Source organism: Macaca nemestrina, chromosome 15 (genome assembly GCF_043159975.1).
Source record: "Macaca nemestrina isolate mMacNem1 chromosome 15, mMacNem.hap1, whole genome shotgun sequence".
In the NCBI taxonomy this organism is placed as follows: domain Eukaryota; kingdom Metazoa; phylum Chordata; class Mammalia; order Primates; family Cercopithecidae; genus Macaca; species Macaca nemestrina.
In genome coordinates, this window is record NC_092139.1 from 2,274,142 (window position 1) to 2,290,476 (window position 16,335).

Consider the following 16,335-nt stretch of genomic DNA (forward strand, 5'->3'; position numbering starts at 1 on the left):
TGGAATTTCAGGTCCACCTGCCATCCCGGCCTGTCCCACCTATTCCTCGGCCCAAGGCTCCCAGGTGGCTGCTCCTCCTGGCTGAACCACAGGGTCTGAGCCTGGCAGGCACAAGGCCCAGTGGCCTCTGGGGCCCTAGAGCACTCCTGCTGGCCGGGCTGGAGCCCAGCTCTATACCTGGGCAGTAGGGGAGGCTGGCTGGGCAGACACCACCACACACTGGGAGTCTCTTGGGGTCAGGGAGTCTCCCCACAGACCCTGGGCCACCGGCCCCCTCATTCAGTACTATCTAGAGAGTCTCTGAGACCCTTGGGATCAGCCACTGTGTGGGCTGCGTTCTCTGAAGACAGAGCGTCCCTGATGAGAGCTGACCTGAGGCCAAATCCGCATGGACACGGGCACATTGCAGGGAGCTGTCAGAGTCAGCCTGGGGCCGGGGTCTCCCTGCCAGCAGCCCCAACGTTGGGGGTGCTGTCAGAGTCAGCCTGGGGCCGGGGTCTCCCTGCCCAGCAGCCCCAACGTTGGGGTGCTGTCAGAGTCAGCCTAGGGCCGGGGTCTCCCTGCCCAGGGGCCCCACTGGGCAGGTCAAGGTGGAGGGGCAAGTAGGAGCTGGCATTCAGCCTCGTGTCGGACAGCCAGGCCCTGTGACCCAGGTCTGACCTTGAGATGAGCCAAACCTCATGTCCAGGGCATGTGTTGGGGACACAGGGACCAGTCCACAGCTGTCCTGCCTAAGAGCATGAGCGGCCAGCCCCTGCTCACAGCAAATGCACTCTTCTGGGTGTGGTAGGAGAAGCACGGCTATGGAGGTGACACTCAGGTGGCAGCTCCTTGCCCTCAGAGAGTTTGCTGACGACAGGAGTGGTGGCCCGTCTGTGTGGAGTCGCAGACACAAACGTGGCCAGGTTTGGCCTGAGAATCACTGCATCAAGAGGTTCCCGTGCAGCCTGGCAGGGCCCGTGCGGAGCTGCAGCCAGCACAGCATGCTCTGTGGCCGAGCATCCACGGAGCACAGCAGGGGCCTGAGTTCACCCTGTGCTCTGGGGGGCCCACACGCTCCTTGAAGAGGAGCAGGAGACACTCAGGCCCAGCGCCCACCTGCCTGAGGGCAGCCTTTCAGTTACTCACCTGCTCCGGGGGGTGGGGCTCACCCTCTCCCGGGCATACAGTCACCCTCTCACCACTCTCCAGCGGGCTCCTAGCCTGGCCCTTGGGGGCATTGAGCAGGTCTGTGACGTCCCCCACACGAGAAGGCTGCTGAGTTTGAAACCACAAGGGCTCGCTCAAATCCCTGGGCACCTGCTGTGGTCCTTGAGCTCTGGAGGCAGTCCCAGCTTCCCCAACTTCACCACCTTTGGGGTCATTGGGCCAATGCCATGACCCCACTGGACCATGAACCTTCAAGGGTGGGAACTGTCTCCTTAGCCCTTGGCCTGTGACTGGCCAGAGTAGGTGCACCTGCAGCTGGCTTAGAGCAGAGCACCCACCAACTCCCACCCAAGATGGGGCCAGGCCCAAGTCCAAGATCCCTCATGCCCTTGGAGGGTGATGGTGGAGGATGCAGAGAGGAGGGGCCCAAGCCCCCATCTGTCACCAAGGAACAGTAAATGGCAGTGACTGCTGAGTGAGAAAGCCCCCAGCCCACAGAGCCATCATCCAGCAGGTGAACTGAAATTGTAGGAGGGTGTCTCATGGAGTTCAAATATACCTCAGGAAGGTGAAGAATGGGAGGTCTGCTCTAAAGGCACAGGCAGGTGGTTTCAGAGAGAACCAGAAACTAAAGTGTAAAGAGGAGGGTTTTTTTTTTTTTCCTGGAATTAATCCCCAGGCTCTGTTCTGACCTTCTGCTATTCAAAAGGCAAAGGGTCAGAGCCCACAGGGACAGAAAAGGGGCCACAGCACTTTCCCATGGTGAGGGTGGGTGCTAAGATAATGATGATGATGGTTGTGATGATGGCAGTGATGGTGATGAAGACAGTGATGATGATGATGGTGAAAATGGTGATGGTGGTGATGATGGTGAAGATGGTGATGACGATGATGATGATGATAGTGAAAATGGTGTTGGTAATGATGCGGTGATGGTGATGGTGAAGATGGTGGTGATGATGATAGTGAAAATAATGATGGTGATGATGATGGTGATGGTTATGATAGTGATTGTGATAGTGATGATAGTGTTGGTGATAGAGATGATGGTAATAGCAGTGATGGTGGTGGCAGTGATGATAGCAATGATGATGATGATAGTGGTGATGGTGATGGTGATGGTCACAGTGGTGGTGATGATGGGGATGATGGTGGTGGTGGTGATGGGGATGATGGTGATGATGGTGATAGAGACAGTGGTAGTGATGGGGATGATGGCGATGATGATAGTGATGATGGTGATGGTGATGGAGATAGTGGTGGTGATGATGGGGATGACGGTGCTGATGGTGATGGTGATGATGATGGTGTTAGTGATGGTGGTGATGATGGTGGTGGTGATGATGGTGATGGTGATGGAGATGATGGTGGTGATGGGGATGATGATGGTGGTGGTGATGATGGTGATGGTGATGGTGATGGAGATGGTGGTGGTGATGGGGATGATGGTGGTGGTGATAATGGTTATGGTGACAGAGATAGTGGTGGTGATGATGGTGGTGATGGTGCTGATGGTGGTGGTGGTGATGGGGATGATGGTGATGATCATGGTGATGATGATGGTGGTGGTGATAACCATGATGTTAGGAAAAGGCTGTGAGGGACCAGGGGCAGATGCTTTTCCTCCTACCTGTTTCCCCATCTGCTGAATGAGGGGACTGGGCTGGATCATTTTGGGGTCCTGTCAGCTTCCGTAATCTAAGACTAGCTGGAAGGACCTCTCCCTCTGAGCCAAGAGAATACCTCAAACCCTCCAGGCAGGCAAGTGGGCTGGCTGAGAGGAGGGTGAACAAATGAGCAGGTCAGGATGCCTTAAGGACAGGAATAAGACAAGAGACTGACAAAGCAAAGTGCAGGTGCCCCCTCCCTTTCACACGATGCCGGCAGTGAGTGTCATGTGGGGAGCATCCCCATGACACAAACCTGCCTGGGAGACAAGGAGTCCTTCCCTGGACTCTCAGAGGCGATCAGCCCCTCGTGCTTGTGCCCACCTTGGTGCTGCCAGCCCCATCCTGGCATCCAAGAGCTTGCTCTGGAGCCTGCGTGGCCGGTGCATGCTTTGTCTGCCCAAGAGGGAGGGAGATGACCACGGCACCTCACATTCCACTCACCCTTTCCCACAGGGCCTCTCCGCCTCCCCAGAGAGGATGCTCAACCCCTCCAGCTGCCAGATCCAGCCTGTCACAGTCAGGCCACCACTGGTAAGCCTGGGCCAGGAGCGAGCAGACGAGACGCAGCCCCCACCAGCCTCCCCTTCCCCTCCCCACTCTGTCCTGGCTCCTGCTGTCTGTGTCTCCTGCCTGACGCCTGACGCCTTTGGTATCAGAGGGGTCAGAGGCTGGGGAAGCCAGGGGCCTGCTGATAAGGGCATGCTGCCCACTTGGGGCTCTAAGGTCACAGCCCCCATCCACAGCTTGGGGGGTCTCTGATAAGGTGGCGTTGGAGCACAGAGCTGAGGGAGGAGATGAGGAGAACCAGGACATTGGAGTCGGGGCATCGCAGGGAGGAGCATATGCAGAGTCCTGAGGCAGGAGCACGCTCATTGACGAAGTCCTGAGGGACCTCTAGGTGCAAATTCACCTTGGCGGTGTCAAGAATGCAGGCTTCCCACACTGCTAAGGAGGGGTCACCTGCCAAGGCCAGATGACCGGCTTGTCAGGGGCTAGGGGAGGCAGCCAGGGCACCCCATCCACCCCAGCTACAGGATTGTGGCAGCGCTGGGCACCCCATCCACCCCAGCTACAGGACTGTGGCAGCCAGGGCACCCCATCCACCCCAGCTACAGGACGGTGGCAGTGCTGGGCACCCCATCCACCCCGGCTACAGGACGGTGGCAGCGCTGGGCACCCCATCCACCCCGGCTACAGGACGGTGGCAGCGCTGGGCAGGGAGTCGGAGAATTGCCCTCCACAGCTTGGAGAGCTTAGTAGTTTTGAATATTTTCCCTTAAAAGGATTCCCACCGAAGGTTCTCCAGGAGACATGTGGGGACAGCCATCCTCGTCCCTTGCACCCAACAGAGGGTCTGTCCTGGGGCCCAGGCACTTCTGCAGTGTCTGTGGGGCAGCCCTTCTCGGGGGTGGTGTGCAGTGTCTGTGGGGCGGTGTGCAGTGTCTGTGGGGCGGCGTACAGTGTCTGTGGGGCAGCCCTTCTCGGGGGCGGTTTGCTTCCCCTGCCCACGATCAGATCCAAGGAGCGGGGCCAGCGGCTCCCTGCACTCCTCGCAGGTTGAGCAGCCGCTGGCAAAGGCCAACAGAGGGGCAGACATCTGGGGTCCCGACCATGATCAGGAAGGGCAGCTCTGGGCCAAGGCTGCTCACAGGCCGGGAGGTGGGGAGCAGGGCGAGGTCAAGCCCCAGAGGAGGGGTCTGGCAGGGGTGACCAGGAAGAGGAGGAGCAGGGACGTGGGGAGCCAGTGCATAGGAGCTTGCAGCCCCTCTCATCTGCTCGAGGGGCTTCCACCTGGGAAGAGCTGAGGCCCAAGACCCACTGCTCTGTGGGAGCCCCACCCGGCCCTCGGCTGAGCCCATAGGTCAGGGCAAGGCTGTGTCCCAGAGGCATGAGCTGCCCCCAGCAGACCTGCTCTCCCTGCCACAGAGCCCCAGGAGCTGTCAGGGAGCTGGGCCCTTCCCCCGACCCTCACGTCCCCACCCGCCATGACCTAGCTCCCCAGAGACGACCCTGCTGGGAGCCTCCTGGCTGGGCCACCCCTAGCAGGCCAGCCCAGGGCACTGCCCCTGTCTCAATCCCACCCCACACACCAAGACCTACACCCAGGCGGGGGATGGAATGGGCAGCAGAACCGTGGGTGGCCTAGCCCACTACACTCACTTGAGATCCCTGAGCAGCCTGCGGCCACCTAGCCCCACCTCAGGGTCTGAGTCTGGGTGCATCTGCGAAGTGGGTCTTTACGAGTCCGCTCTCACACTGCTATGAAGAAATACTCAACTGGGTAATTTATAAAGAAAAGAGGTTTGATTGACTCACAGTTTCACCTGGCTGGGAGAGCCCCAGGAAACTTACAATCATGACGGAAGGCACCTCTTCACAGGGTGACAGGAGAAACAATGAGCACAGAGCAAAAGGGGGAAAAGCCCTTATGAGACTGTCAGATCGCATGAGACTCATTCACTGTCATGAGAGCAGTGTGGGGGAGCCGCCCCCATGATCGAATCACCTCCCACGAGGTCCCTCTGCCAACCAACACATGGGGATTCCATTCAGATTACAACTCAAGACGAGATTTGGGTGGGGACACAGAGCCAGACCACATCAGAGTCCACACTCGGGGTGGTGAGGGGTCCAGGCCACACGCTGGGAGATCTCAGCCCTGCCGGGCACAGGCTTAACTGACAGTGTCATTGCCAAGTACTCACAGCCATCCTCAGAGCCACAGGCTGCCCATGGGCCCAAGGTCCCGCTGCGCTGCCACACACAGACCACCCTTGACTTCACAGGTGCCCCCATCTCTGCTCACAAACCCTCTGGAGGTGTCAACACAGGGCCAGGTGCAGGGCCAGTCTGCTGGGGTCACCTGGAGCCAAAGAGAAGACCCCGGTCCTGGAGCCTGCTGGGGGGTCCCCACTACAGCCAAGCCGCCTGAGATGCCGCCGTCACAGACCAGCTCCTCGGAGAGCTGGGGCTTCTGGGCTTGCGTGGCATCCACGGCTCCCAATCCATGGCAGTACACGCAGACACATGCTCACCCGCACACACAAACACCCACACTAGCGGTACACGCAGACACACACCAGCACACACAAACACCCACACTAGCGGTACACGCAGACACACGCTCACCCGCACACACGAACACCCCCACACTAGCGGTACACGCAGACACACGCTCACCCGCACCCACAAACACCCCCACACTAGCGGTAGACGCAAACACACACCAGCACACACAAACACCCACACTAGCGGTACACGCAGACACACGCTCACCCACACGCATGAACACCCCCACACTAGCAGTACACACAGACACATGCTCACCCGCACGCACGAACACCCCCACACTAGCGGTACATGCAGACACACGCTCACCTGCATGCACGAACACCCTCACCCTAGTGGTACACGCAGACACATGCTCACCCACACACACTCACATTAGCAGTACACGCAGACACACACCCGCACACATGAACACCCACACTAGCAGTACACGCAGACACACACTCACCCGCACACACAAACACCCACACTAGCGGTACACGCAGACACACACCAGCACACACAAACACCCACACTAGCGGTACACGCAGACACACGCTCACCCGCACGCACGAACACCCCCACACTAGCGGTACACGCAGACACATGCTCACCCGCACCCACAAACACCCCCACACTAGCGGTACATGCAGACACACACCAGCACACACAAACACCCACACTAGCGGTACACGCAGACACACGCTCACCCGCACACAGGAACACCCTCACACTAGCGGTACACGCAGACACACGCTCACCCACACACACTCACATTAGCAGTACACACAGACACACACCCGCACACATGAACACCCACACTAGCAGTACACGCAGACACACACTCACCCGCACACACGAACACCCACACTAGCGGTACACGCAGACACACACCAGCACACACAAACACCCACACTAGCGGTACACGCAGACACACGCTCGCACACACAAACACCCACACTAGCGGTACACGCAGACACACGCTCCCACACACGAACACCCACACTAGCGGTACACGCAGACACACGCTCACCCGCATGCACGAACACCCCCACACTAGCGGTACACGCAGACACACGCTCACCCGCACGCATGAACACCCTCACACTAGCGGTACACGCAGACACACGCTCACCCACACACACTCACATTAGCAGTACATGCAGACACACACTCACCCGCACACACAAACACCCACACTAGCGGTACACGCAGACACACGCTCGCACACACGAACACCCACACTAGCGGTACACGCAGACACACGCTCGCACACACGAACACCCACACTAGCGGTACACGCAGACACACGCTCCCACACACGAACACCCACACTAGCGGTACACGCAGACACATGCTCGCACACACGAACACCCACACTAGCGGTACACGCACACACTCGCACACATGAACACCCACACTTGCAGTACACGCAGACACACACCCGCACGCACGAACACACTAGCAGTACACACAGACACACCCACACACAAGAACACCCACACTAGCAGTACACGCACACTCTCACCCACACTAGTGCAGGAGGCAATGCCTGCACACACCCCACACGTATGGACATCCGCGTGGACACATGCTCACAGAGACACCCTCACACCCACACATACACAGTAAGACATGCCTGCACACACCTTCACACGCGTGGACACACAGACATGCTGGCTCACCCCCTCACTCACACATATACAGTAAGACACAAATATACCCTCACACTCATACATATACACCCCTGCACACGCCCTCACACGCATGGACACATCCTCACATGCACAGACATGCTCACACCCTCACACCTGCACGTATACAGTAAGACACGCCTGCACACACCCTCACATGCACACATGCTCACAGAGACACCCACACATATACAATAAGACACGCCTGCACACACCCTCACACGCATGGACACAGACACGCTGGCTCACACCCTCCCCCGCCCTCCCGCACACCCACGTTGGACGTGGCCTCGGGCTCCCCCTGGTGGTGAAGTGCCACACACACCGGGCATTTTCTCTGGGGACCGATTGGCAGGGGCAGCCCTGGGCCCACGCTCTGGATTATGACCGCCTGGGGGTGGGGCGGTCGATGCGGCTGTGACCCTCCTTGTTCTTGAGCTTCACTTGAGTCTGAGCTCCTGACTCCTCCAGGTTCCGGCCCATCACACACACACAGCCGTTGCAGGAATAAGGTTTCTCCCACAGACGCGCAATCACGATGCTGAGTTATGAATGGAGACGCCTAAGTTTATTTTCCCAAGCACCTTGTGAGTGGAGCTGCTGGGGCTCCGAGCTGGCCACGGTGTCTGGCCAAAGTGGAGGGTGCGCTGCTGTCTTCTACGCTAAGGGGACAACTGTCCAGGTTAAGCGTCAGCCCACATCCAGATTTCGGTTCCTGGCCTGGCTCGGTGATGCGGGACAGAGCTGAACACGCCGTGAGGGGCTCACGGAACGCTCCTCTAGATCCTCGTACCTTTAACTTGGGGTAATCTATTGTGCACGATCAGTTCTTCCTGTTTCTTCTCTGTCTCTGTTTGAACAGGTGCAACCCCAGGAAGACGAGACCTCCCGGCGCCAGGTTCTCGGAGGCAGCTGCCGCTCAGTTTCTTTAATGTCCTTAAATAAATCTCTTTCTAAAGGAACCCACCATGGTGGCCACAACAGGCAAAGCAGCGTCGCTCTCGACCTGCACAGCGACCACAGAAATAAACCAGGAACTTCCCACAGAGGCTCGCCCATCCCAGCCTGTGGCTCCTTGGTCCCCAGGACCTGAGCTGGGCTTAGAAAAGCATTAGGGACCCACGGCCCCAAGAAAGCTTCCTGCTTGACAAGGCAGAGGACGGAGAGGACTGGGATGTGCCCCTTGCTCCCACATAGGGGGTCCCTGCCCCATGCCGAGACCAAGGACCCCCCTCGCTCCTGCCCCGCCCTTCCCCAGGGCGGCTCTCAGCTGCTGGAAGACCCCAGCCCACCTTCCTGGCACCTTTGCTGCCATAAAGAGATGCCTTCCCTCCCTGGAAACTCTTGGTGACTGACTGGTAATGACAGTGCAGCCGTCTCTCTCCTTCCCTGTCTCCCCGGCCTCGCTTCCCGGACCGCTCTCCTCTGCCGCCCGCTGCCTGCCAAGCCCACCTCTCTCAGCCTGTCGGGGTCCAGGGAGGGGTCAGCCAAGGCAGGTCCCGGTTGCCCCCACCCTCCAGAAGCTATCCCAATACTGACCCATCCCAACACTCACCCACCCCAACACTGACCCACCCCAACAGCCACTCACCCCAACACCCACCCACCCCAACACCCACCCATCGCCAACACCCACCCACCCCAACACTGACCCACCCCAACACTGACCTACCCCAACAGCCACTCACCCCAACACCCACCCACCCCAACACTTACCCATCGCCAACACCCACCCACCCCAACACCCACCCATTGTCAACACAGACCTACCCCAGCACCCACCACCCCACACCCACACACGCCAACACGGACCCACACCAACACGGACCTACCCCAGCACCCACCACCCCACACCCACACACGCCAACACGGACCCACACCAACACGGACCCACGCCAACACCCACCCACCCCAACATGGACCCATGCCAACACCACCCACCTCGACACCCACCCATTGCCAACACCCACCCACCCCAACACCCACCCATCACCAACATCCACCCATGCCAACAACAAGAAATGAGAGTTTCGAGGCCCATCCATGCTCTGTACACGCTCAGGTGCTGGTGGCCCTGGGAGAGGAGATTCAGTCTGTTTGCAACAAGCTGGAGTCACACTGGGTCCGGGGGCCTAAAGCCCTGGTGCTGGCTGGGTCCCGAACGCCCGGCACCTCCTGGAGACCCTCGCAGACCCAGGTCCCAGAGAAGTGCCCCTCAAGGCCACCAGGGGGCGCGCATCGCCTGTCCGCCCTCACCCCGCACCCCCCCAACCCATCCAGGAGGGTCCTGCGTCGCCTGCCGGAACCCCACCCCCACCCCGCAACCCCCATCCCTCCCAACCCACCCAGCAGGGTCCGGGCCCGGGAAAGGGGCTCAGGTGGAGGACGCACAGGCCCTGGGCATGGCTGCTCAGACAGCGAGGGCGGACCAGGGTCTCCCTGGGTCTGGCCCTGCGGGGGTGGAAATAGGCCACTCAGCGGAAGCCCCGCAAGCCCGGTCCTCCACTCCCCAGGCAGCCTCCCTGACCACTGCACCTCCGCGAGGCCACCATCCAGGGACCTCCTGAGAGCCCAGGTGACAGAGGCAGGCCAGCTCCCAGAAAGCCAGGAAAGCCCTGCGGAGGTGCTGAGGCCACCGGCCCTGCGCTGGACCCCACCTGTGTCCACACACCCGGCGCCCTGTACGGAAATCGCCACTGCTGACCCATGGGACAGGGCCAGGTGGAGACACACGGGTCACCCAGCCCTCCCTACAAGAGGCAGTGGGTGGGAAGAGGAGGGGGCGCAAGGCTCAAAGGGCCGGACTCAGGAGCAGCCGGGAGACGCCAGCAGCCAGGGGCTGGGGCTGTTTCTTTCTCCTCTGCAAACCGAGCTAAGCTGTGGGCAGCCTCGCCCCTACCTGTGAGGAAACAGCCTGGGGAAGGTAAATGGCCTCTGGGAGCCTTTGGAGTGATCACCTTCCTGGGTGCCAGGTGAGTCCAGGGTGAGTCCAGGGACCGCCCGCTCCACGGGAGCTGCTGGGAGCCCGGGCCGGGGCTGGGAGGAGCAGGGAGGCCACAGGGGCCAGAGCCGAGGGAACCTCTGTCTGTACCCCTCCCTCTAGAAGCCTCCATCTGTCACCCACACGTGCTCAGCAAACATCCCTCTGCGGCAGGCGGTGAGGAAGGTGGACGAGGCCTTGGTGGGCTAGTCCGCTTGGGAAGATGGGAAGGAGCCTTCACCAGACAGACCGGGTGGGGTGAGGGGCCCTCGGCGCCAGGGCAGGCAAGGAGAGCTTCCTGCAGGAGGCAGCAGAAAGAAGCCATGGCTTCCCCGGGGCCTGGGCTCCCATCTACCCACAGCCTCCTGAGGACGGCCTGATCCAACAGGAGGGTGCCAACCTCAGCCAGTCCTGGCACTATAGGGGGCTGAGGACATGCTCGCTCGCGTCCATCTGTCTGCTCTGAGGGTCCATCAGGGACCCCACATGCCTCCTCCCGATAACGCCCCCGCCCACCCCACAGGACATTCAGAGTGGATTCAGCTTTCTGGAAGACTGTGTTGTTGGGCATTAATTATCGGACACTTGGAATAATGTGTTCCGGGAAGTTTCACAGCTATATTTAGTCTGGCGGTTTTTCAAGCCAACTGACATCTCCCCGAGCCTCAAAGGAGAAGAATTGAGTGCCAGGCCCCATCCTGGCGCTCGATCTGCACCCAAGGCCAGCGCCAGCGTCCCGGGGCAGGTCCCTCCTGCTAGAGACCTGGTGTGTCCTCAGTTTTCCTGTCTGTGATGCTCATGTCAACCTGTTCATTCCAACTGCAACCCACCAGCGCCCCCAACATCCTTGCACCCAGGAGGCTGGTATCTGAGGCTCTGCAGACTTCCCAGGGCCTCCGTCAGGGGTGCTATGTGTCCTGTCCCAGGGCCCAGGTCGAGGTCTGACCATTTTAAATCTCCATCTCAACGGCACTCACAGGAGACAGGAGCCCTCAGTAAACTCCTGTCGCAAACGACCCCTGCCACCATCTTGTATCTGCAGTCCGGCCCTAAAAATAGGCTTGGGATGGGGGCGGGGACTGTGTGAGGCAGGATTTCACCTTGAGAAGGCACAGTGGGGGAAGACAGGAGCAACCATTTCACACACCTGGGGAGTGAGCTCGAGGCCTGGGCTCCCACACTTGCACTGACCCTGGCAAACTGACAACCTTAGGTTACCTGCCTTCCCTGAGCCTCAGTTTCCCCTCTTTGGGTCCCCAGCAGAGGTCTCGTGGCCTCATCAACTCTGCCCTGGTCTGATGGGGTTGAGGAGCTTTGGTTTCAGGATGTCCTGGGCTCAGATCCCAAACCCAACACTCTCCGCTGAGGGGGGTGCCTGAGCAAGTGCCATGGCCTGTCTGGGGCCTCCTAATTCTCATCTGTAAAATGGGTGGCAATAATAATACCGCCTCCATGGTAGACAGAATAACAGCTCCCCAAGATGTCCACATCCTAATCCTAGGACCTTTCAGTATGTCACCTTAGGTGGCAGAAAGGACTTTGCAGAGATGGTTAAGGACTTTGAGATGGAGAGATGACCCCAAATTATCCAGGGGGGGCCCTACATACGACCACAGGAGTCCTTATAAGAGACAGGCAGAGGGAGATTTGACACAGACAGAGGAAGAAAAGGCCCCATGGGAGACACAGGCAGGGGCTGGAGCAATGCAGCCTCAAGCCCAGGAATGGCCGGAGCCCCAGAGGCTGCAGGAGCAGGAAGACTCCTCCCCCAGGGCCTCCAGAGACAGCAGCTTTGACTTTAGTCCCTTAAGGTTCACTTAGAACTTCTGACCCCCAGAACTGTACCCTGAGGAACTGGTGTGGTTGAGGGCCCCAAGTTTGCAGTGATTTGTCATAGGGGCCTGGTGACTAACACTCCCGGGGCGTCTGGAGGGTTCCACAGAGGACCTGCGCAGAGGCACTCGGTCCATGCATGGAGGTTCCTGCCTTCCACCTGCTGAGGCCACCCAGGGCGTCTCATCCACCCTCACCCTGCTGGGTCCAAGCAAGACGCCCCCACCACCTCCCCGTCCTCTTCCCTGCACAGCACTGCCGGGACCCTTCCAGGGCTGGGGGCTTCACCACCTACAGCAGCCTGCCCAGAAAGCAGAGCATGATGCCAGCACGGGGTCACCTGGGGTCAAGGTCACGGGCCCCCGAGGCCAGCCCTGCCTGGGAGGCTCCAGGGTCAGTCCTTGGGCTGAGCCTATGCCAGCCTCGCCCCCACGCACCCACGTGGCACGGGCGTTCCTGACAGCCAGCTCTCTGGTCCCCAACCTTCTCTGGCAGGTTCTGTCTCCCCACCCTCCTGGCTTCGCTTCCAGAGCTCCGGATGCTTCTGATTTCCCTCCCAGGGTCCTGGCATGTGTGCCCAGGGCAGGGATCCCTATCTGATGCCACAGCCACGGGGCACCTGCTGCGTATGGACACAAGAAGGCACTGCCGGGGCCTTGGGGAGGTGGTCTCCAGGGCCCTGGGAGCTGGGTCTCCACTAGGGTTCCAGGGCAGGCAGAGAGACTGCCTGGAGGGGGTGCTGAGCGGGCCGGGCACAGCCACAGCAGGTGCGAGGGGCTTCCCAGGACCCCCTTGGCAAGGGCGCAGGAAACCCCACCAAGAAGGGAACAGGAGGAGCAGCTCCAGGGATCCAGCGGGAAGCAGGGCTGGCTGGGCCTTCAGAAGCTTGGCTGTGCCTAGAGGAAGTGGGGGGCTCTGGGGTTTCCAGCGAGGCTGGCGAGAGCTGTCCCCCATCCCCCTCCGTAGGCCCCAGGGGCTGTGGGGTTTGGGAGTCACATCAGGCCCTGCGAGGCAGCCTCTCCCCAGGAGCCAGATGCTCCACTGGGCCGGAGCCCCATGCCAGACTCCCCACAACTGTCCTGCCCAAACAAGAGGGGCTCAGCACCCCCCCGTGTTGCACGGCCCCCGTGCTCCAGGCCTCTCTTGCGACTGCAGCCCCTAGAGGTCTCACGTCTCACCAATTCCTCTGCTGGGGGACTTTGAGGTGGGCCCTGGCTGGGCCTGCTGCACTGGGAGAAAAGAGGCCCCACCCGCAGCTGGCCTGGCCCCGGAAGCCCCCGGGCCCTGGAATCAGCAGCTCCCTCCTCCCCGCCGCCTCCATCCCAGCCTCAGGCGTGAGTGGCTACTGTGCAGCAGCTGGGCTTGGGCTGTGCTGGAGGTGGGGCTGGAGCTCTGGGCCCTCATCACCCGTTCTCAGCACCCACATCACCTTCTGTGGGAGGCCTCCCTGATCACCCCTCGAATGTCAGCCCTGAGGCTCTGCTGTTTCTGCCGTGCCCTCCTCACCATCTGTCCTTGTTTCCGTGCTTATTCTTTTCCCCTCCCATAGGCCCGGGGACAGGGGCTTCCCTGCAGGTCTCTGCCCCGTCCGTCCGCAGCACCCAGCCCACCACGAGGTCCATGCCTGGAGGGCCTCCCTGTCACCACCACAACTGCGGACGCAACCTGCCAGCCCCACCACTCAAGCCCTGGGTCCCGGGGAGCTACAGGGAACCTCAGAAAGCTCAGGCCCCCACCTACAGCAGGAGAGGCTTGGGAGACGGACCGTCTTCTCCATCTGCAGAAATGATAGATAGACTCTAGGGCTGTAGGAGCCCCTGTGTCACGAGAGAAAGAAACTTGGCACTTTGGGGAAGAAAGAACAGAGAGGCTGGAGCAGTGAGGCCATCAGGGTGGAGGCCCGCCCCGCACAGTGGCCACTCTCCCTACAGGCCTCCAGGCCCCTGCTGCTGCTGTGCCTTTTCCAGGAAAACTCCTACTCAGCCTCTGAAGCCCAACACAGAAGCCCATTCCCCTTGGGCAGCTCCTCTAGATGCCCCCCTAGGTCACACTGGGAAAGAATCCCCAGCCACACCAAAGGAGGTGCACAGTGGGCACCTGGCAGGGCCAGGGAGAGGCTCCCCTGGGAACCTGGTGGGGGTAGGGTGGGTGGAGCTGGGAGAGAGGAGAGGGCGCTCTGGGGTGCAGGTGAGGGCTCGGGGGGCTTCCTGCAAAAGAAGGGCCTGCAAAGAGAAAAGGGGGCATGAGGACGCCTGGCACAGATTAGAGGCTCAATGTTGGCTCCAGGTAGGCAGAGAGGAAGGAGAAAGGGAGGGAGACAGGAGCATGAGTGCAGGCAGCGGGTCCCCAAGTCATGCCCTTCAGAAGAGCAGACTAGTGTGAGGGTGGGAGTCAGGGGCTCACAGCTGGAGTGGGGAGCAGGCACAGACAGGAGGTCACTTAGCAGCCGCAGGCCCTGAAACCCATCTGGAGGTCCCCCCACACGTCTTCTCACTGGCTGGGCATCCCCTCCTCCAGAGCTCTCTGGGGCTACTGTCCTAGGCACTGCACCTGCACACAGGGGTTCCTCCCAGCCTCCCTCTGGGGTGGGGGTTCACAGTCGTGCAGCTCTCCAGGCTACGGTGCTCCCCCACCTCAGGACTCAGTTTCCCCAGAGGTGATAAAAAGGTTGGAAGGGGCCAGTTTCTGTGATCGCCCTGTGTCCAGAGCTCCACGTGGCATGGGGAGGAACAGGCAGGGGCGCTGAGCACAGCAGGTGGGAGGGGGACAGGGCCAGTGTGAGGGTGAGGGACAGTGTATTCATCAGGGTTCTCTAGAGGGACAGAACTCACAGGACAGATGTATATATAAGGGGAGTTTATGAAGGAGTATTAACTCACATGATCACAAGGTCCCATAATAGGCCGTCTGCAGGCTGAGGAGCAAGAAAAGCCAGTCCCAAAGCCGAAGAACTTGGAGTCCAGTGTTCAAGGGTAGAAAGCATCCAGCACAGAGAAAGCTGCAGGCTGGGAGGCTAAGCCAGTCTAGCCTTTTCACGTTTTTCTGTCTGCTTTATATCCTAGCAGAGCTGGCAGCTGATTAGATGGTGCCCACCCAGATTGAGGGTGGGTCCGCCTTTCGCAGCCACTGACTCTAATGTTAATCTCCTTTGGCAACATCCTCACAGAAACACCCAGGAGCAATACTTTACATCCTTCAATCCAATCAAGTTGACGCTCAGTATTAACCACCACAGGAGGGGAAGGTCAGGGCAGGTGCCAGGGGCGGGGCAAGGGGGCAGGGCGAGGGTGAGGGGCGGGGCAGGGCGAGGGTGAGGGGTAGGGGAGGGAGTGACAGGCGGGCAGGTTGCGCAAACATCACTGCCTCAGGGTCTCTATAGTTAGAGCCCCGCAGTCCAGGGTGACCCTTGAACTACAAGGACCCCAGGGCCAGTGGCCCTATTCCTGGCCCCTGCAGAGCCTGGGGACGGCATCGAGGGATCCTGCCAAGGCTCTGCACAGCAGGGCGGCTCCCATCCCTCCCGCCTGCTTAGTCCCTGGGAGACTCCGCTATCTGGTGGGGAGTGGGCCCCCCAGGGCCCTTCCCTTCTCTGGGAGAACATAGAGGCACCCCGTAAATCATGATCCTGCCCCACGGCATCACTCACCAATCCCCACACAGCCCAGTCGGGAAGGAGCTACTATGAATCCCACTTTACAGATGAGGAAACTGAGGCACGGAGCGGCTCAGCAGTTTGCCTGGTGTCAATAGGGAGGAAGCATCGTTTGAATCAGACACAGTGGCCCCAGGGCTCATGTTCTTGGATCTGTCCCCGCAGCCCCCAGGAGCACGGAGGGCCTTGGGCTGAGCAGAGGTGCCTGCTTCCTCCAGATCACAGCCTGACAAGCTGAGCATCCTGGCCCTGAGCTCTGCAGCCCACTCTGTAAAGCGGGGGACAGATGACCTGTGGACTGTGACACTG

At 60.1% G+C, this 16,335-nt stretch overlaps 1 long non-coding RNA gene across 1 annotated transcript in view; it reads left to right on the forward strand.

The window, feature by feature from the left end:
- The window catches only part of LOC105470527 (uncharacterized), an 11,369-nt gene extending 2,914 nt beyond the window's left edge, over positions 1–8,455 (forward strand). Inside the window, exons 2-3 of the long non-coding RNA XR_980559.3 lie at positions 3,273–3,350; positions 8,424–8,455. This is a non-coding gene — a long non-coding RNA (uncharacterized lncRNA). The remainder of the gene's footprint in view (positions 1–3,272; positions 3,351–8,423) is intronic.
- Positions 8,456–16,335: the final 7,880 nt, after the last annotated feature.